This window comes from Petaurus breviceps, unplaced genomic scaffold (genome assembly GCF_028583685.1).
Source record: "Petaurus breviceps papuanus isolate PSGF00001 unplaced genomic scaffold, PetGlider_PUasm1.0 90491, whole genome shotgun sequence".
NCBI lineage: Eukaryota > Metazoa > Chordata > Mammalia > Diprotodontia > Petauridae > Petaurus > Petaurus breviceps.
This window is the reverse complement of record NW_027187263.1, coordinates 806,064-826,192: the sequence shown is the minus strand read 5'-3', so window position 1 is coordinate 826,192 and position 20,129 is coordinate 806,064. Positions and strand designations below refer to the sequence as shown.

The 20,129-nt window shown below is 36.4% G+C and overlaps 1 long non-coding RNA gene across 3 annotated transcripts in view; it reads right to left on the bottom strand.

Annotated features, from left to right (window-relative positions):
- Positions 1–20,129, bottom strand: part of LOC138141784 (uncharacterized) — a 327,266-nt gene that overhangs the window by 296,182 nt on the left and 10,955 nt on the right. The window contains exon 2 of one of the 3 annotated variants that reach the window (XR_011163258.1): positions 15,976–16,103. The exons of the other annotated variants lie outside the window; for them this stretch is intronic. This is a non-coding gene — a long non-coding RNA (uncharacterized lncRNA). The remainder of the gene's footprint in view (positions 1–15,975; positions 16,104–20,129) is intronic. 3 annotated transcript variants of the gene reach the window in all.

Sequence of the window (20,129 nt, the reverse complement as noted above, 5' to 3'; positions counted from 1 at the left end):
ATTTTGTAAAACCTTATGTTGTTTTGATAATTTATTCTCAAACTCCATGCATCTCCTTCTGGAGTTTTTGCCTCATATTTTAAAGAAATTAACCCAGAATTATTTTATTGTCCCCATATCAGCATATTAGCCAGATTTAAAGAAGCCCTACAATGAAGTCTTTCATGACATAGGTAGAGAATAATGTGCTATATAAAAATTTACTTAGGTGTGTAGTTGGAGGTCAAACTCCTAATTTTACGAACTCCAAAGCCCATATAGACACACCTCTCCATACTTCATTCTCATTTCTTTCTGGGGTTCTAGCAAAGGTTATACAAAATTGGGATTCAAGAAGCCTGCTTTGTATAAAAAGATCATATCTCCAAAGTATGGTCATGTTTTAAAAAAGATATTCAACATGCCAAGATGCCCCTGATTGCTCAGAGACTAGGCATTATCAGAGCAGAATAAAAGCAAATTGGCTGGAAAGTAGTTAATATAGTCAGGCCAAACTGTTACAATCATTAAATCTCAACCTCTATACACTTTATTTCTCCAATTTTAAGTGCGGATGATAATGCATTATGGGCAAGGAGAGAGCACAGTAAATATTTCAGACTTTCCAAAGGAATTTCTGAGAAAAAAAAATCACAGTTGCTATCATTAACATTTATTTTTCCAATCATTAAAAATAACAGTTATGGCAAATGACTTGTATAAATCTGAGCACTTCCCATGAAATACTTTCCTATGTACATTTTATTTAAATTGTGTTTTGGGACCAAAAATAGGACAGCAAGCTATTTTCATATCTTTTTAAATCTATATTTTTAATTGCTCAGAGGCAAATTTGATTCGGGTTTTCCTCATTCTTTTTTCATGTTTCTTTTTCCATCTATGCCCATGAACTGGAAGGAAACAAAATGCTTTTGTCCATTTGGACTTATGTGCCCAAAAAGACTAACCATGTGACAAGACTTTGAGATTTAAAATTTCACCAAGTAAACTTATCATGGCAGTTGTAAGGCATTGCTATATTTTCTTCCATATTTCCAAAAGGATTCAATTGCTTACTTTATAGATTTGTCACACATGAAACTAATACTTATCCTAATTTCTCTACATCTGTACAATGTAAATGAGGCTGAATAGAAACCCATCAGTCACAATGGAAATTGCTAGTAAAATTATATCTCCATATCTATGTATATATACATACATACACACATATGTATATATATACATATATATGTGCATTCAATTCAATAAAGCACTTGCAATTCATTAAATGCTATGTCCCAGGCACTGTGCCATTATATACATATTACATACACTGTATACATATATAGTAATATATTTATAAGAAATTTCTACTTCCATACATATATGTAGCACATACATACTACTATATGTATGCATATATATCAGTTAAAAAACATTTATTAAGCACCCAGTATGTGTCAGGCACTTGCTAAGAATTAGGGATGTAAAGAAAGGTAAAAGACAGTGCTATTCTCAAAGAGCTTACAGTCTAGAGGCAGTAACCTATTTATATTAGCATTAATATTTAACTCACAGGGCTATCAAGAGGCTCAAAGTAGATAATCACCATAAAGTGCCTTGCAAATTTTAAGCACTACTGGTCATTATTATGTCATTACACATTATTATATGAGTAGTATGCTTGTGCGTGTATTTTTTGTATTAAAATGTATGTATGTTAAAATATGTGTATATGGAATAGATATTAACAATCTGGAACATATCTAAAGGAAGACAAACAATATGGTGAGGGGGCTTAAAATTATGCAATACAATCCTGGAGGAGAGAATACAGGAAAGATGTGATAAATGTCTTTAAGAATGTGAAGGGTGGGGTGGCTAGATGGAAAAGTGAATAGAGCACTGATCCTGGAGTCAGGATGACCTGAGTTCAAATCCAGCCTCAGACACTTAACACAAAACTAGCCTTGTGATCTTGGGCAAGTCACTTAACCCCAACTGCCCTCCACAAAACAAACAAACAAAAAAAAGAATGTGAAGGGTTTTTATAGCCCTTTGGGCATAGTTCCAAATTGCTCTCCAGAATGTTTGGATAAGTTCACAACTCTACCAACAATGCATTAATGTTCCAATTTTCCCACATCTTTTCCAGCATTTATCATTTTCCTGTTTTGTCATCTTAGCCAATCTGACTGGTGAAACATGGCACCTCAGAGTTGTTTTGATTTGCATTTCTCTAATCAATAGTGATTTAGATCATTTTCTCATATGCTTATAGGCGGCTTTAATGTCTTCCTCTGAAAACTGCCTATTCATTTTCCTTGACCATTTATCAATTGGGGAGTGACTTGTATTCTTACAAATTTGACCCATTTCTCTGTATATTTTAGAAATGAGGCCTTTATCAGAGACATTGGTTGTAAAAAATCTTTGCCAATTTCCCACTTCCTCCTAATCTTAGTTACATTGGCTTTATTTGTATAAAAACTTTTCAGTTTAGTGTAATCAGAGTTATCCATTTGCACTTTGTAATGCTCTCTATCTCTTGTTTGGTCATAAAATCTTCCCTTCTCCATAAATCTGACAGGCAAACTCTTCCTTGCTCTCCCAGATTGCTTACAGATCAGCCTTTATATCTAGAGTGTGTACCCATTTAGACTTTATTTTGGTTTATGGTGTAAGATATTGGTCTCTGCCCAGTTCCTGCCATACTATTTTCTAGTTTTCCTAGTATTTTTTGTCAGATAGTGAGTTCTTATCCCAGAAGTTGGAGTCTTTGGGTTTGTCAAACAGTGGATTACCATAGTAATTGACTATGGTGTCTCATACACCTAAACTATTAAACTGATCAACTACTCTATTCCTCAAAATGTGCATACCCTTTGACCCAGCAATACTACTTCTAGGGCTGTATCCCAAAGAGATCTTACAAGTGGGAAAAGGACCTGTATATACAAAAATATTTATAGCAGCTCTTTTTATGGTGGCAAAGAATTGGAAATCAAGGGAATGACTATCAATAGGGGAATGGCTAAACAAGTTGTGGTCTATGAATATAATGGAATACTATTGTGGTATAAGAAAAGAGGATCAGACAGACTTCATAATGACAAGGAGAGACTTATATAAACTGATGATGAGTGCAGGAGAAATCTGTACACAGTTACAGACACATCATATCTGTGATGACTAACTGTGATAGACTGGACTCCTCTCAGCAATGCAAGGTTAATAAAACAACTCAAAAAAAATCATGATGGAAAGGGCTATCCACATACAGAGAAAGAACTACAGAGTCTGAATGCAGATTGAAGCAAACTACTTGCTCTCTCTCTTTTTTTAATTTTGTTTTGTTCCTTCTTTCTCATGGCTCATTCCACTGGTTTATAATTCTTTACAACTTGACTAATGTTTGGTGTGAAGGTATTTGCAGAACCTCTATCAGATTGCATGCCACCATGGGGGGTGGATGAGGAGGAGAGGAAGGGAGAGAAAATTTGGAACCCAAGGGATTATGGAACTGAATGTTGTAACCTAAAAGTAAATAAATATTTTTTAAAAGGGGGGGGGAGGAAAAAGAACGCGAAGGTTCACAATTTGCCTTGTACTGGGAATAATAAATGAAATTAATATAGGAAAACATATTTTAGCTGAATATGTGAAAGGGCTTCCGAAGCCTTGAGCTGCCCACAAATGGAAGAGTGTGCCTTGTGAAGTGAATTTCCTATCACTGGATGTCTTCAAGGACAGGGGAGATGGCCAATTGACCAATGGTCAATGATATTAAAGAAAAGCCTCACGCTTCTGTTTAGAGCTATAGTAAATGATGTCTGAAGTTCTTTTCAACTGTAAACATTCTATATTTCCTGACAATTCTTTTAAAAATGCTCGCCAAAGCATGTAATAAAAATTTTGAGAAGTGGTCAGAGCTACAGTTCTGTCTTTCTCTCCCAGTTTTTAATTTAGTGACTTTATTTGGTGCTGTCTTTGTCTGCTGAGGTCTAAGACCACCAAGAAAGTGATGAGCTGACTGAGCACTTAAAGTGTATTGTCTGATGCTATTGTGACATGCATGATGGTCTTCATAAAGCCCTGCCTGTGTTACACTCAAAGGAATGCAGTTTGCCTGGGGCCACTTCTTTTACAATACATCCATGAAAATCAGTGATATAGCAAGATGCACAATGTCAATCTATACTTCTGTACAAGGAACCCTTGATATGAAAAACAATGTGTCCCATCCAAGACATCATGAGATTAAGGGTGAAGTTAGATTTCTACTTAAAAACAGTATTGCATTATCCAAAAAGAGGCTTTCAGGCTCAACTTGGGAATTTTTTTATTCTTCCTCCCCCAGAAATTTATTACTAAGAAAATATAAAAATTATGATCCTTTCCTTTCTGTTTGACTTGAATTAGCTTTTCAAATTTATTCTCCACAATTGGGCATTGCTACTCAAAAAAAGAAACCAAAGATTAAAAAAAAAAAAACAGAAAAAACAGATTTGGCATTGTTTTCCACAATATTTCTAGACAACCATGGAGATTATGTGCATGGAGGTACACCTTGGGCTGCTGGGGAGACCTTCTGCATATTCTATGACAAAATATCCCTCTAATCTTGAACCTGAAATTTCCCTATGAGTGGTATACCCAGAGTTTTGTGCAAACTTCTATATTTCAGTATATACGTGTTTTCCCTGTGATCCGATACAAAGAAAAAACGGTTTTCATTTTATTTTCTGTTGTCACTTTTTACTTTAGAAATGAGAGAGCATGACCTATTGCTTCTTCCACAGTCAGAGCAGAGAAGTCAATGCAAGCCTGGCTTTGAACAAGAAGGCAGTGTGGTACCATGGAAAGAACACTCATACTGTAGTCAGAGAATCTAGCTTTATATCTCGTCTTTGACCTTACTTGTATGATTTGGATTGAGTTACTTAGCTTCCCTGGCCCTCTATTTCCTCCCTTGTAAAGTGAATGGAGTGGACGAGATTAATATGTGTATAAATATAGTGGTCCGGGCATCAAGAATAGAAGATAAAAATCCTTGAATATACTTAGAAAGTGCTGTTAAGCTTCTTGAAAGTAAGGGCTGTTTTGGTTTTTGTCTTTGTTTCTCTGTGGTCTACCAGAGCACTTCAAACATGCAAAGTCTTTAATAAGTATTTGTTGAATTGAATTGAACTGATCTGAATAATGAATGCAAAATGATTTCTTGCTAAGGAACTTTTATTTGAACTCCCATCAAGAAATCCCATGAGCACCAATTTTCCCTCTAGTTTCTAATTTCTCTGATGGATACACTTGGATAGGGAAAATGTGCTGATCTTTCCTCTGAGTTTGGTCATTTTGTCCAATGCTGTTCTCCCTGGTTCACTGTTCTGCCACATTTGTTCATTCCTCTCTCCTATTTATGCTAACTGTGGATGTCCCCCAAGGCTCTGTCCTTGGCTTTCTTTTCTCACTTTACTCTCTTCCTTGGGGACTCCATTCATCTCTATGGCTTCAATTATCAGTAAGAAAAGAGGTATATTTCTATGGATATGATTTTCAAAAATCTAAGTCACCAGTCTACACAGTCTACTACACTCGCACCATCATTTTCTTTTCCCCTCCACTGGATGGAATCTTGGACTCTGCTCTGGGGATGCCAGACTCTGATATATCAATTTTCATATTATCTTGCTTGGAACCAAGCCTCTACACCACTTCCTAACCATTTCCATAGTATGCTCTGCTCCTCCCACTCCCCTTTAAGTGTTATCTTCCCTCATTGAAATGTAAATGGAAAGAATGCATGTATCACTTGCATTTGTATTCCCAATGTTTAGGACAGTGCCTGGTACACAGTGAACACTTAATGCTTTATCTAGCTAGCTAGACTGTGCCAACATCTTCCCGAAGGTCCATGCCCATTCCACCAAATACCAGATGATTACCTCCTCTTCAGTGTCTCATCAGCACCCCACACTCCACATTTTCAAAACTAAATTCATCTTCTCCCCCAAATCTGCTTCTCCATTTTCCATTGTTATTAATGGTACTGCTATCTTCCCATTTACTCAAGTTTATAATCTCAGGAGTCGGGGAAGAAGGGAAAGAATTCTAGGAGCAGAGAACCGTCAGTGAAAAGGCAGAGTTGAGAGATGGAGTATCATGTATGAGCAACAACATATACTTGAGAGAAAATATTTAGTAAGGGCTTGCTATATGCTAGGTATTTTGCCAAGCAATGAAGATACAAATACAATAAGCAATAAAGTACTGACCCACGAGGAAGTTATTTTCTTTTTTTTTTTTTTTTGCCTTTTTTTTGGAGGGGGGAAGGCAGGGCAATTGGGGTTAAGTGACTTGCCCAAGGTCACACGGGTAGTAAGTGTTAAGTGTCTGAGGTCAAATTTGAACTCAGATCTTCCTGACTCCAGGGCAGGTTCTCTATTCACTGCATCACCTAGCTGTCAGCAGGAAGTTATTTTCTAATAGGCAAAGACAACAAAACCACACATATAGGTGAGTGATGCTAGGAAGGAGTATTTTGGTCAAAGAAGTCATAGATGATGAGTAGGCTCATAAGGCAATTGATTATTAGTCCTCTCTAGGAATGGTAGCACTGGATTTATTATTATTCCCAGAGCAAGAGATGGAAAATGGGGTGAAGGGGGGGAAGAGAAGGTGAATTTTAGATGGCATAACCTAGAAATGGCCAGGGGACCACCATGGTCAGAGTGAGAACACTAACCAATCAGAATCCCAGGGTCCTAGGGCAGAATTTGGAGTCTTAAGTTAGATTTGAAGGCTGGATCACAGGATCTCGGTATGAAGATTCAATGTGGTAGGTCTGGAACGGGCTACTTATCTGAAAGCTCACCAATCAGAAGCCCAGGTCTCTAGGTCAGACTCTTAACATATCATACCTATTAGCTGTGTAGGCCTGTAGATTCTACCTCTGCAAAATCTATCATATTAATTCACACCTCTGCTTTCCCAACCATCACTAACAATTTAGAATATTGTGATCACCTCCTAACTGGTCTTCCAACTTCTAATAATTTCGCTTTTTAATGAATCCTTCACAAAATTGCAAAAGAAATCTTCCTAAGGCCAAGGTCTGACAATGCTATTCCCCTGCTTAAGAAACCTCATTGGCCTCCTGTTGCTTAGAGGGCAAAATACAAATTACTTAGCCTGTCATCCAAGGCACTCCAAATTTGGACTTGCCCTACTTTTCTCCATTCCAGTTTCATCAACTCCCTTTTACACATGCAGTATTTCAGCCATCCTGGACCAGTAGGTATTCACCAATTTCATTTAGTCTCTTTTCCCTCTGTACATTTGCACAAGTCACTGTCTTCTATGTGTATTCTTACTTATTAAAAAAGCAAACAAACAAACCTCTTTCCTTCTGTAGGGCTCGGTTCAGTTACACCTTCCTCCATAAGGCCTTCCCTCGTTCCTCATCTAAAATTCCTCCTCAAATTTCCTTAGAGCACTTTGTCTGGATCTTTTCTATTTCTCTCATATTGTCATATTTTCACTTGCATCATACATTTCACAATCCTGTTCTCCCTTATTAAAAGGTAAGATCTTTGAGGGCAGAGACTGAGGGCCATTTTGTCATCTTTCTATCCCCAACACCCAGCATGGGTCTTGTACCTTGGACCTCCGGAAATTAGCCAGGAAATTCCTGACTAAGAAAGTTCCCTTGACCAGTGCAAGTGGTCTTCTTTGTAACTGTCTTAAAGAGCTGCTAGAACATCGAGAAGTTACATAACTTGCCCAGGGTCCCACATACAGGATAGGTCAGAGGCAGGATTTGAACATTAGCTCTTTTTTTTCTATCTACTATGACACTGTTTCTCACATGGTATGAAGTTAAAGAAGGTAGATAATGCATTTTTTCTAAATTGAATTGAAATCTCACTACATTGAATGATAATTCAATTTGTTCCATTTTCAGTTATGAGCAATGGTATAAACTCAGATGAAATGTATATAAAAAGTGATGGTGATACAGTTGCATTCAAGTAGTCTAACAACAATCTTAACATGTCCTTAGATTTGTTTGAGACATTACTCAAGCAACGCTGATTTCAATAAAATTAAAAAGTAACTCTCTACCCCTGAAAGTGTGGAAATAAATCACTGGCAAAAATGAAAACTGCCTGAAAAACTGCCTTCTGTGATCTTTATGAAAATAACAACGGTCCTCCAAACAATGAGGCTGAGGGTGGGAGAACCAACGGTTATAAATACATCACTAACCACGTCAGTGTATTTCCCTTGACTTCCACAGTAGTATCTCTTGGGAAATAAAAACCCTGTTACACACTCATTTGAATTCCTGTAATTGTACTTTGCACATCAGTTTCTTTAGACTTAACCTCAAACATATGCCATAGATTTATCATCTCTCTTGGGTCAGACTCGGCAATTCATGAGTAGATAAAATAAATAGAGGGCATTTTGGGGGGTATTTTTTGCAGGGGTAAGGTTGGGGAAATGTCTAGTTCTCCAGGAACTTGGTGATAAATCAAGGCAGAACAAAACATTGAACAATGAGACAAATTCTAGTTGGAAAAATTGGAGCTTTCCAGGGGAAACTATATAAAATATAAATCCTTCTCTATGTGTTGATAACTATAATTGTTTCAAGTTTCTAATCCACTGAAAGTGATGACACATCCAGCTTTGCAAACATGCCAAATGCATCATTTCCTTCCGTCTCTCCCATCTCCATTCCCCTTACTTTTCAAAAAGTAACTAAGGATATTAAACCACACAAGGTTATACCCTAATCCTTTATTGTCTAATCCTAGGAGATCTTTACATCTGGTCCCTTTGGGGAAAAAAAAAGCTGCTATTCAAATAAACAGGTCATTCAGCTACAACATGTCTATAGAGGGAAGATTCTTAATATTTAGATTATGATTCTTACTTTTATGGTTGTTTATGTTGGGGGTAGAAAGGGGGCAGGTCAGGATTTGTGTGCCAGTAGAAATGAAAAGGGATGACTTTCAATTACTTAGCCACAGCTTAATTCAGACAAAACATGAGGAAATTTAAGGATAGGCAAAGGGGTTCAATTGTTTAATGACATCATTCTGAGATTTTCTTTTTTCTGTCTTAAAGTAAAAACAGACAGACATTTGGGTTTTTCCCCCCTTTCTCAAAAGTCACTATTAATTGCAGACATAAACAAATACAAAGAGTGCAATAAATAGGTCAGTCTATAGAAAGTATGTTTCAAAGATGTCAGATTCCACTATGGGGCAACAAATATCCATAGCAAATTGCTCTGTTCTATTTTTCTTTTGGCGGGATAGGGTTCATATGTGTGACTTCATTGCTATGGGAAACTCCGTCTCCCAATTCTGCAACCTACTGTCTTAAGAGAGTTATCTGGGGATGCTCAGAAATTAAGTGACTCGCCCCAGGTCAAAAAATCAGAAGCAGGACTTGATACCAGTTCCTCTTGACTCTCGGTCAATTCTTTTTTTTTTAATTTTAAAATTTAAATTTAAATTTTTAAAATTTAAGCAATTGGGGTTAAGTAACTTGCTCAAGGTTACACAGCCAGTTATTTTGTGTGGGTGCCAAGTATCTGAGGCTGGAACCAATCCCAGGTCTCCTAACTCCTGGGTCGTCACTCTTACTCACTGCTCCACCTGGCCGCCCCCAGGTCAGTTCTTTATTCATTGCATTGCATAGGCTATCATGTTCTAAATTAAATTTTAATAATCCTTCCAGAAGGGAATCCTTCCAGTGTTAATCTATACTCATGATATTCATTGATTGAGCCAATATTCATTGAGCACCTCCTAATAATAGGATCTTTGGTGAGGTATTAGGGATATCATAATTGAACATAGTTTTTGTCCTTAGTGGACTAAAAGTCCAGTAGAATATATGATGTTTCCACAAATAACCATCTTACAGAGCTAGTAACTGTCTAAGGCTAGATTTGAACTCAGGAAGAGGAGTCTTTCTGACTCCAGCCAATCTCAACAGTATGGTGCCACATAGCTGCCCTAGACAGTATATATTACATTTGTTTATATTCTCCCACAAATCTTCCATAGAAGACTTACTAAATATGCAGAAAATCTTTCTTTTTTTCTTTTAATATTTCATGGATACATCAGTACAACACTCAGGTTCTCCATCTGTTATCCCTCCATCTCATTAACTGAAAGCCTACCTCCCTTTCCAGCTATACTAGAAGGATTCTAATTCACTGTTGACTACTCTAATTATTACTATCAAGAACCACACAACTATAATATCAGCTATCATCATCATTTTCACTGGTTATGTATTAATAAAGGTAATTAGTAAGTTCCCTCAAATTACCATCAAGAAGAAAAATGAAAAGTCATGTAATTTGTTCTGACACATCTGAAACTTCAAAGACCTAATGTGGAAGGCAATGGTGTCAAACTCCATATATCAGAATCCCTCAGGCCCACATATTGACTTAGAAAACCACACATTTATATATTTCTTTTTTAAATTAATACCTCAGCAAATTAAAATCAGATAGAAATTCTATTTTAGTCTGGTTCTGTTGCACTCAGATGTGTTATAGCCCTCCTGCAACCCATGGTTCACATTTCTGATACCTCTGGTATAGGAGATAAATTACTGGGCTTGAATGCAAGAAGACTGGAGTTCAAATCCTACTTATATGCTAACTAGCTGTGATGATTACCTCTCTGAACATCAGATTTCACATCTGTGAAATCAAGAAGTTTCCAGGTCAAAGTTATGATCCAGTGATTCTCTTTTTGTTGTTGTTTTGTTTGTTTGTTTTGGCAATCATCTTTAACATCACCCCTAAGAGTACAATTCAAATTTTACCAGGTAAATGAAACATATAAACTTATGTACCCTGACACAATTTTTTGTTTTTAGAAAACAGCTATATTCTTCCTAGTAACCATTAAAAAAACCACAAAACTGAACTGTTGTACTCAGAACAGCTGCTGTTTCTCTTATTGCAGTGGTAAGGTTCCCCCAAGTCAGCAGGATGTTGCTTCTGCCTTTTAAAGTGATGATGGCTTACTTACATCACACAACTGCCCTGCCTTTTTTTAAGTGACCTTCTGTTACTTCCCCATCTCATTACCCGTTTTTGTATTTTCTATAAATATTCTAGCATCATAGGATATAGTGTTGAAAGGTTTTAGGACTCAAAGGATCATGGATGTAGAACATCTAATCCAGCAGTTCTCAAAATATGGTACACAGACCCTATCAGGGGGTCTACAACATCAAAATTATTCTCATAATAATACTGAGATGTCATTTGCCTTTTCCACTATTCCAAAGACTGGGATGACCTGTGATGATATTATTGCTCTGGGGGTTAATAGAATGTGTTTTCATATTTTTTGTATTTTCTAGAATTTTCCAAGGCAGTAAATTAGGGCAGCTAATTGGCACAGATAAAGTTCTAGACCTGGAGTCAGACACTTACTAGCTGTAGGACCCGGGGCAAGTCACTTATTCCTGTTTGCCTCAGTTTCCTCATCTGTAAAATGAGTTGGAGAAGGAAATGGCAAACTGTTTCAGTATCTTTGCCAAGAAAACCCCAAATGGGGTCACAAAGAGTCAGACACAAGTGAAATGACTCAACAACAACAACAAAAAGAAAGGCTTAGGGTTAAAATATGTGTCTTCAGAGATTAGCTGTGTTCTCAGCAACATCTACTGTGTTCTTACTAGCTATCTTCAGTTCTAGCCATTATAATCTCTGCAACTTCATTTATTATCTAATAAATTATTTTAAAATCCAAAAGTTTTTCTTATGCCTATAATTAAAAAACAAGAAATAAATATACTTTTAATTTTATATTTATATTTTATCATCTTTAAAACTTTTCTACTTTTTTAAACTTGATCTAAAACTTATTTAAGTATTTAGCAATATTTTATTCTAAAAGAAAAGAAAATATGTTTTTTTTATTTTTAAGAATGGATCACTGGCTATAAAAGGGATATTTTTTTTAATGTGCTTTTTCCATTCACAGCTGCACCGTCTGCATCTGAAGATGCTTAAAAAGATGAAACCAACATTTAAGGAAGTTCTATCATTCATAGAAGAAAGAAATTTGCTCCTATGAAACTGGGTGAAATGGTAAATAAGAAATGAAAATATGAAGAAAGCTATCATTACCACAATTTTATAGATCTTTAAATTTTACCTGATTTCCTTTTGCAGTAGAATATTTTCTAATTGTATTACAATGCCAGTGGCAGCATCATTTGATATCAATCATTAAATTTAAAGAAAAAGGAAATGAATATTTTAAATGTAGATGCTCTTTAAAAACCAAAAAATTGTAATAACTTTTTTTTACTAGAAATCAAAAAGCCACTGAAGAAACTTGCATTGACTGGAGAAGCAGACACAATAGTTGGGAGTCTAATAAATTGCACAGTCCATGTCGAAAAATTCCCGCTGGATGAAAAGTCAGTAAAAAAAATCATGGCAGTACCATTTTCTGACAATGCAGTTAATTTATCAGATGAAAAACTTAGGTGCAAACATGAAGACTTTGTTAATATTTCATCTACAAAACAGTACTTTTGACTTTTTGTTGTTCAGTTGTGTCTGTCTTTTTATGACCCCATGTGAAATTTTCCTGGTAAAGACACTGAAATTATTTGCCATTTCTTTCTCCAGTTCATTTTACAGATGAAGAAAATAAGACAAACAGGATGTAATTACGTGTCCAGGGTCCCACAGCTAGTGTTTGTGGCCACATTTGAACTCAGGTCTTCCTGATTCTAGGTCTGATGCTCTAGCCTCTTACCTCGCAGCTTTTGCCTTACAAGCTGACTAATCTATAGATGTGGCTGGGCATGCTTTTTTTGCTCGCATTTGTTGGTATCAGCACCAACTACTCTAGGAAAGTCAGCAACAAACAAAAATGGAACTGAAATATTCAAAGTGTTGAATAATGTTTTTGGATCTCATGGTTTTTCCAGGAGAGACTTTGTCAACATTTTTATTAATGGTATAAGAGCAATAATGAGCATCACAAGACAGTGGCAAATAAACTGTCCTAGGAGTTATGCTCTTTATCTTCACACACTCCATTTCACCTAAGAATGTCTTTGACGGAATGATAACAATTATCATTTTAATGGCGTTTCAGCCCTTGAATACGCATCTCTTTAGCAGACAAAATGTGATATATGCATAAAGTATTACAGTTGCAAACCAAAGGTCAAAGGTTGTCTTAAGGAAAAATACTTGTACGATTGAGTGCATTTGTGGGTGCTGAACTAGTCATTTTTTCCTCTAGAAGACCATTTTTACTTAAAAGAATGACCAATGGGCAAATTATGGTTCTTCAGTCTTGGGTATTTGGCAGAAATTTTCTCAAAAAAGAACGAAGTGAATGTCAGGAAAAATAACTGATAGTATTTGTTGCCAATGGTAAAGTTTGAACTTTCAAGCAAAATTAAAATCTGCCACTGTGGCATGGTCAGCTTCTCAATACTTAAACTTTTCTTGTGAGATTGGTGGTGATGTGAAAAAAAAGTCATTTTTTTATTGTATAACAAAATGTACCCACATTTATAAGATATGCATAACTCAGTGAACCAGTATCATTCATTCAAAGTGCTTTATAAAGTAGTGGATTTTAATATGACAAAAGTATGAAAAGTTCACTGATTTGGTCTCAGAGTCTACATTGCAACCAACCATTAATAAACTATCACTTGTCAAGTTTGGGTCTGGAATTTAAGGACATACATAATTAATTGAAAAGGACTTAAAATATTTTTCTTTTTCCAACAGTGTGAGGTCAGACTTTTTCATATACTTCTACTAAAACAACACATCATAACTGATTGAATGTAAAGGCAGATATGAGAATCCAACTGCCTACTATTTAGCCAGTTATTAAAGAGCTTTGCAAAAATATGAGAAATAATGCTATTCTCCTCACCAAATTTTTGGAATATGTAATTGTTTCATTAAAATTATCTATTATGTAATGAAACCATTATTATTATTATTATATGAATTAATATAGTAAAACATAAGTTTTAATTTCTAAGATGGTAAATATTGATATATAAAGTCTAAATTAACAAAAGCTCTTTTGGTTCCAATAATTTGTACCAAAGAGTTTAAGAACTGTTACTCTGATCTAAACCCATTTGGTTTTTGTTGGTTGGTTGATTTGTTTTGTTTTACTGCTAAAGAAGCCAAGCTCATGAAAGAAAAGGAACATATCCAAAGTAATATAGCTATTTGGGGGAGTTAAATGATGCAATGAATAGAGCACTGGCCCTGGAGTCAAGGACCTGAGTTCAAATTTGACCTCAGACACTTAACACTTACTAGCTGTGTGACCTTGGGCAAGTCACTTAACCCTAATTGCCCTACCATCCCCCCCTCCAAAAAAAATGACTAGTAACATAGTTAGTTAACAGCATAACTGGGATTCTTACCCAATTATTCTGAGTCTAAATGTAATATTCTTTTCACTGTAGAACACCAGTCAGCATTTTCTGCATCTCTGAATATTTATCACATCCTACAAGTTAAAGCATAGCAAATTTAAAACAAATTTCTCCATAGATTAGAAATAGAACCACAAGGATAGCTCTAATCCCTCTCTGGGCCTTAATGGCTTCTAGATTTGTATCTTTCTAGGAACAAGATAGTGAAGAAAGAAATGAACAAGCATTTATTAAGCACCTACTCTGTGACAGGGAAGAAGTGAATAAGCACTTATTAAGCACCTACTCTGTGACAGGGAAGAAGTGAACAAGCATTTATTTAGCACCTACTCTGTGACAGGGAAGAAGTGAACAAGCATTTATTTAGCACCTACTTGTGACAGGAAAGAAATGAACAAGCATTTATTTAGCACCTACTTGTGGTAGGCTTTGTGCTAAGTGCCTTACAAACAACATCTCATTTGATCCTTTGTTGATAGCTTCAAGTCAATCCACAATCCTCTCTCTCATGTAGGAGTCTACCTAAGTAAAGAGGAAAGTGACTGCACAAAGTCGTTCATGCTTGGCTCAGTATCACATTGAATACAATATGTTGGGTTTCAATAGAGTGATGCAGCACCCAACCACCACGTGGTCTGAAAGGCCTATTTTTTTTATAATGACTTCCCACCATCTAGGCAGGCCGGCAAGAACAGGGCTGAGCTCAGGGAAGCTTATCCAGGAACTCAATTACAAACTTTCATACAATCCATAGCAATTTTGAAACTTGCATGTGAGTTCCTAAAATCCTGGGAGTGTATCTTCTGCATTTTCACATTATCAAGCATATCTTTAAAAATTCACTATTTGAGCATTCAAGATAACATATGCCACCAGTATTATTAAAACACACAAACTCTATTTCCAGGGAACATTGACATTGCAAGTTTTAATATTTGGACCAACATCAAAGTTTTCTTCTTTAATGTGCTGTATCCTTCACTTAGTCATAACTGACTCATTATGATTGGCGTTTCTCCAGAAGTAGTTATGCCTCTTGATTTATTCATTCATTTTAATCTTGGAGTAATTTGAAATGAACTCTGGGTTTGCATAATTAAAAAGCTAAAGTTTAGCTGCTGTCTAAGAAGAGATTATAGGGGAAAACTACTTTGGCAAGAACAGAATTTGGGAAATTTTTTTTTCTTCTTTCTGGTTTTGAGTGCATTGGAAGAAAGCTTTCCTGATCCCCCTTAGTGCTAGTGCCTTTCCTCTATTGGTCATCTTCAGTTGACCCCATCTCTTTTTTGTTTTCACATAGTTGTTTTCATGATGTCTCCCCCATTAGGCTATGCATTCCTTAAAAGCAAGGACTGTCTTTTCCCTTTCTTTCATCCCTAAAACTTTGTATCGTGCCTGGGACCTAGTAAGCACTTCATAAATGCTTGCTGACTGACTGACATCAGCCATGCCTCCCCAAAAGTATGCATAGTGAAGAGGGGACAAGAAAGCTGAGTGGAGTCATACCTGAAAGGTCAGGGTGCCTCTTAGCAGAACACTTGCTGAATACAATGCACCTGGTACATGAGATTAGAAGAATCCTTTCCGCAGTCCTTTCAGGATTAAATCCATAAAGACCCCAAGAGAAGCATTTCCTGAATAACAAACAAGGCTTTGTAGGTGCTTATCCCCAGACAATAAAACCAGTTTGTCACAATGGGAGTTATCTTAAGGGAGTAGAAAGAGTAGAAGCAGAAGGCCAGGAGGATACCACCGCCCTTCCCCTCCCCCATATCAGGTCAACTTCCTCGCTGTGACCAGGCTAATTCAATTATTCAGCTGAAGGAGGTGCCCAAATGACCCTTTGTTTTCTGTGTAGATAATGAACACATATCTGCAGATTGCTCATAGTACTTTGCCCCAGCCTCTCCTCACTTATCGACATCCCTTTTTGTATCAGAGCTATTACGTCTATGTCTTTTCCTCCCATTACAGAATAAGTTCTTTAAGAACCGTGTGTGTGTCAAACACGCATATACTGTATGTATGCATGTATAAAATCTTTGTCAAGACAGTGCACAGTGCTTTGCAAAAATACTGTTTAATAAATCTTTGTGGAACTGAGTTGAATTGAAAAAGATGACTTTTCCAAGTATAGTAATACACTTTCTTCATTCAAATATCGTTGAGTCTGAAAAAGTTCATAAAGAAACTAAAGTTACTGAGCAAAGGTGTTTTCCTTATATATTGTAATAAATGTAGCTTTTGTCTCACAGGAATGTGGATGATAGTTTTGGTGGAAAAATATTTTTCGAGAGTATGACATTTACTCTAGTAAATCACAGTCGGGATCACTTTGGTTTTTTGCTTTCAAAAGTCAAGTCTATATAGCACTGGTCTTTTGTCTGTGTTTATTCATAGAACCAGGGACTGGGGGGGTGGGGTGGTGAGAGAAGGTGGGCCTGAGCAGATCACATTGTGTGGCCTCTCATGATATTTTTATGCAGATAAAAATTTGGTCTTAATTAGCAGCAGGGGAAGCCTTTAATGGTGAAATAAGCAGGAGAATTGTCATCAAGAAGCACGTGGACAGTGTTAAGGGACAGGTGTTACCAGACATTTTGTCCTGGGGACGACACCTCCAACACCAGAAGCTGATGGACTAGACAACAAAGAAATATATAATCAATAATATACAAAATGAAGGGAGCCACTAACAACAAGAGAGATCAGGAATGGCTATGTGCAGATGATTCTTGGGAACTGTAAGGAGGGAAGTTAGAGTTAAAAGAGTTAGAAGTGAGGAGAGAGACACATAGTGGTGGGGGAGGAGCAGCAAGGCCAGTTTGGCTGTCTTGCAGATTTGGGGGTAGGGAAGAAAGGAGGAATTTAGGTGCAATAAACCCGGGATATTGGATTAAAGTCAAATTATGAATAGTTTTAAAAGTCAGAGAAAATTGCACTATATCCTAAAAACAATAAGTGGGAGCCACTGGAGCTACTTAAATAGAGGATTGACATGGAATGTTAGCTTTACATCTAGGTGGAAAATGGGTTGGAGAGGGAAAAGTTTTCAGGCAGGGAGACCAATTAGGTAGTTATTACAGTAGGACAAGAGAGATGGAATGAGGGTCTGAGCTAGAGTGACGGCCATGTGAGTTGAGAAAAATGGATGATTGGGGCAGATGTTATGGAAGTTAAATAGACAAAACCTGGCAAAAGATAAGATATGGAGGAGAATGGTTGAATGATGAGTCAAGGAAAGACATCAATAAACTGAAGAGAAGGAGATAAGTGAGTATGGTGAAGTGTGGGTTCATGCTGTATGAAATAAGTGAACTGAGGATTTTTTATTCTAGAGAAAACTGGGGGACAATTACCACTTTTGAATACTTCAAGGAAGAAGAGAGATTAGAACTGTCTACCTGACTCCAGTGAGTAGGACCTAGGAATGTACAAAGAAGCAAATATATCTTCACAGGCAAAATGAAATGGTCTGCCTTAAGAAGTAGTGGGTTTCCTCTCATTACAGGAGAATGACCATTTGCTAAGTTTACTGTAGAGGGGAATCTTATTTTTTTCAAGTGTGGGTTGCACTAACTTGCACATAAATCAAACTGAAATTTCATGAATCTGTAATTTTAAAAGTTAGTTTATCAACAAGTATTTACTGCAAATGTCCAGGATTGATTCTCTGGGCTAGATGCTACATTTTTTTTTAATTTAAGAGGTGTGGACATTTCCTCAGTCAATAAAGAAGGAAGAAGATAGCCTTTAAGAGTTATGGAGACCAAAAAATGTAATAGTAGGGCAGAATCTTTTGGTAGTAAGGCTTTTCAAATAGAGAAAGACAGGTCTTTTAGCAACACACACACAGTTCACTACAGGCCCATACTTTACCCTTTCCAGGGGAGAGGGTAGGGATAAGGCATGCTTTGATTATACAACAGAGTAGCAGTTTTTGTTTGTTCCAATGTTAATTATTTATAATGCAGCAGTATGGTTTGCTATATAGAGAACTGTCCCTGGAGACAAGAAGACCTATGTTTAATTCCTGTCTCATGTTTGTAACCAGGGAATAAAGCCTGGATATTTGCATAAGATTCTCCTTGGGAGAGGTAGAACTCATTGTTCTTTGCCTGTATAACCCTGGAAAAAAACACTTAAATTCTCAATACTTTAGGAAGATCTCATTGGTAAAGGGAATTTCCATACCTGGTTGCTCCCAATCCCAATGAAATCATTGGTCCATTGTTGTCATTGTTTGGTCATGTACAACTTTTCATTACCCTATTTGGGGTTTTCTTGGCAAAAATAACTGAGTGGTTTGCCATTTCCTTCTCCAGCTCATTTAACAGTTGAGGAAACTGAGGCAATCAGTGTTAAGTGACCTGCCCACAGTCACAGAGTTAGGAAATGTCTGAGACCAGATTTTAATTAGATCTTCCTGACTCCAGGCTTGGCACTCTATCTACTTCCCTAATTGATCCATTACCTATTTTCTAATAATTATGTTAGTTGATACTATCTATTTCTGCAGGTGGTGATTCATGAAAGTTATCCAATACTTCTAGTGATAAAGATGTAGATTTTTCCTAGGGTTGGCTGTTCATGAAGGTACAAATGGGAGATTTTTCTGAGTGAAGAGAGCTAAAATTTTAGGGAATGGTCTATAATAAACACTAACACACAACTTAATCAAAGCCACCTTTTATCATGCTAAGTCAATATGTTAGTGAACATTTGAAATCACAAATATGTCCTCATTCTCAATTGTGTAGAGATTTTGCATATTTTATAGATAAAGAATCTGACTCTACTTTTCAGAAAACAAAAAGGAATTATTTTGGTCACCGCACATTCATGATATGGAGTAGCAACTACTCAGACGTTGACTTGCTCTTACTACCTCAAAAAAAAAAAAACAGCACCTGGAGACTCAATTCCTGTTTTTCTTCGACTTCTTTCCTTTTACAAAGTTCACTACTTTGCTATTAAATATATAGATCTATAGATATTTGTCTGTGTGTATATCCCTCTCTGTGAGCAATTATATATACATTTGTATACATACATAAATGTGTATATATTTATATATACATGTGTAAGCACATACATGCATATGTGTGCATGTGTGTATATGTGTGTGTCATATATACACAGAGAGATATACACCCACACATATACATATAATATATATATATATATATATATATATAGTAGCAGAGTAGTGAACTTTGTTCACTACATACATATTTGTATTGCACATTTGGAGTTTTGCTCTTTCTATTATGAAAGGAGGTATGAGACCACCATAAAATAGTGCTGCACACACCACTGGGGCTAACCACAAAGTTCAGCAATGTAGCTTTATCTCCTGAGAGAAACTTAAGTAATGCATGAACTTGGTATATGGAATTATTGCCTCAAAAATGTTGAAAAGTTTGACTTAGGCAACTTATGAATACATCAATATATGTGGATTATTCTAATATTCTAATTGAAGAACTCTTCCCCAAACCTTTATTTAAGAAGGGCATCCAGTTATCCATCTTTTCTTTTCCCTCATTGTAATTCTTTGGATTTGTCCATCTCACCCTCATGCTTGGTTCCTTTGTTTCGTCTACCTTTATCCTGCTTACCTTTTTTTGTGTTGTCATCCCCTCTTAGATTGTAAACTC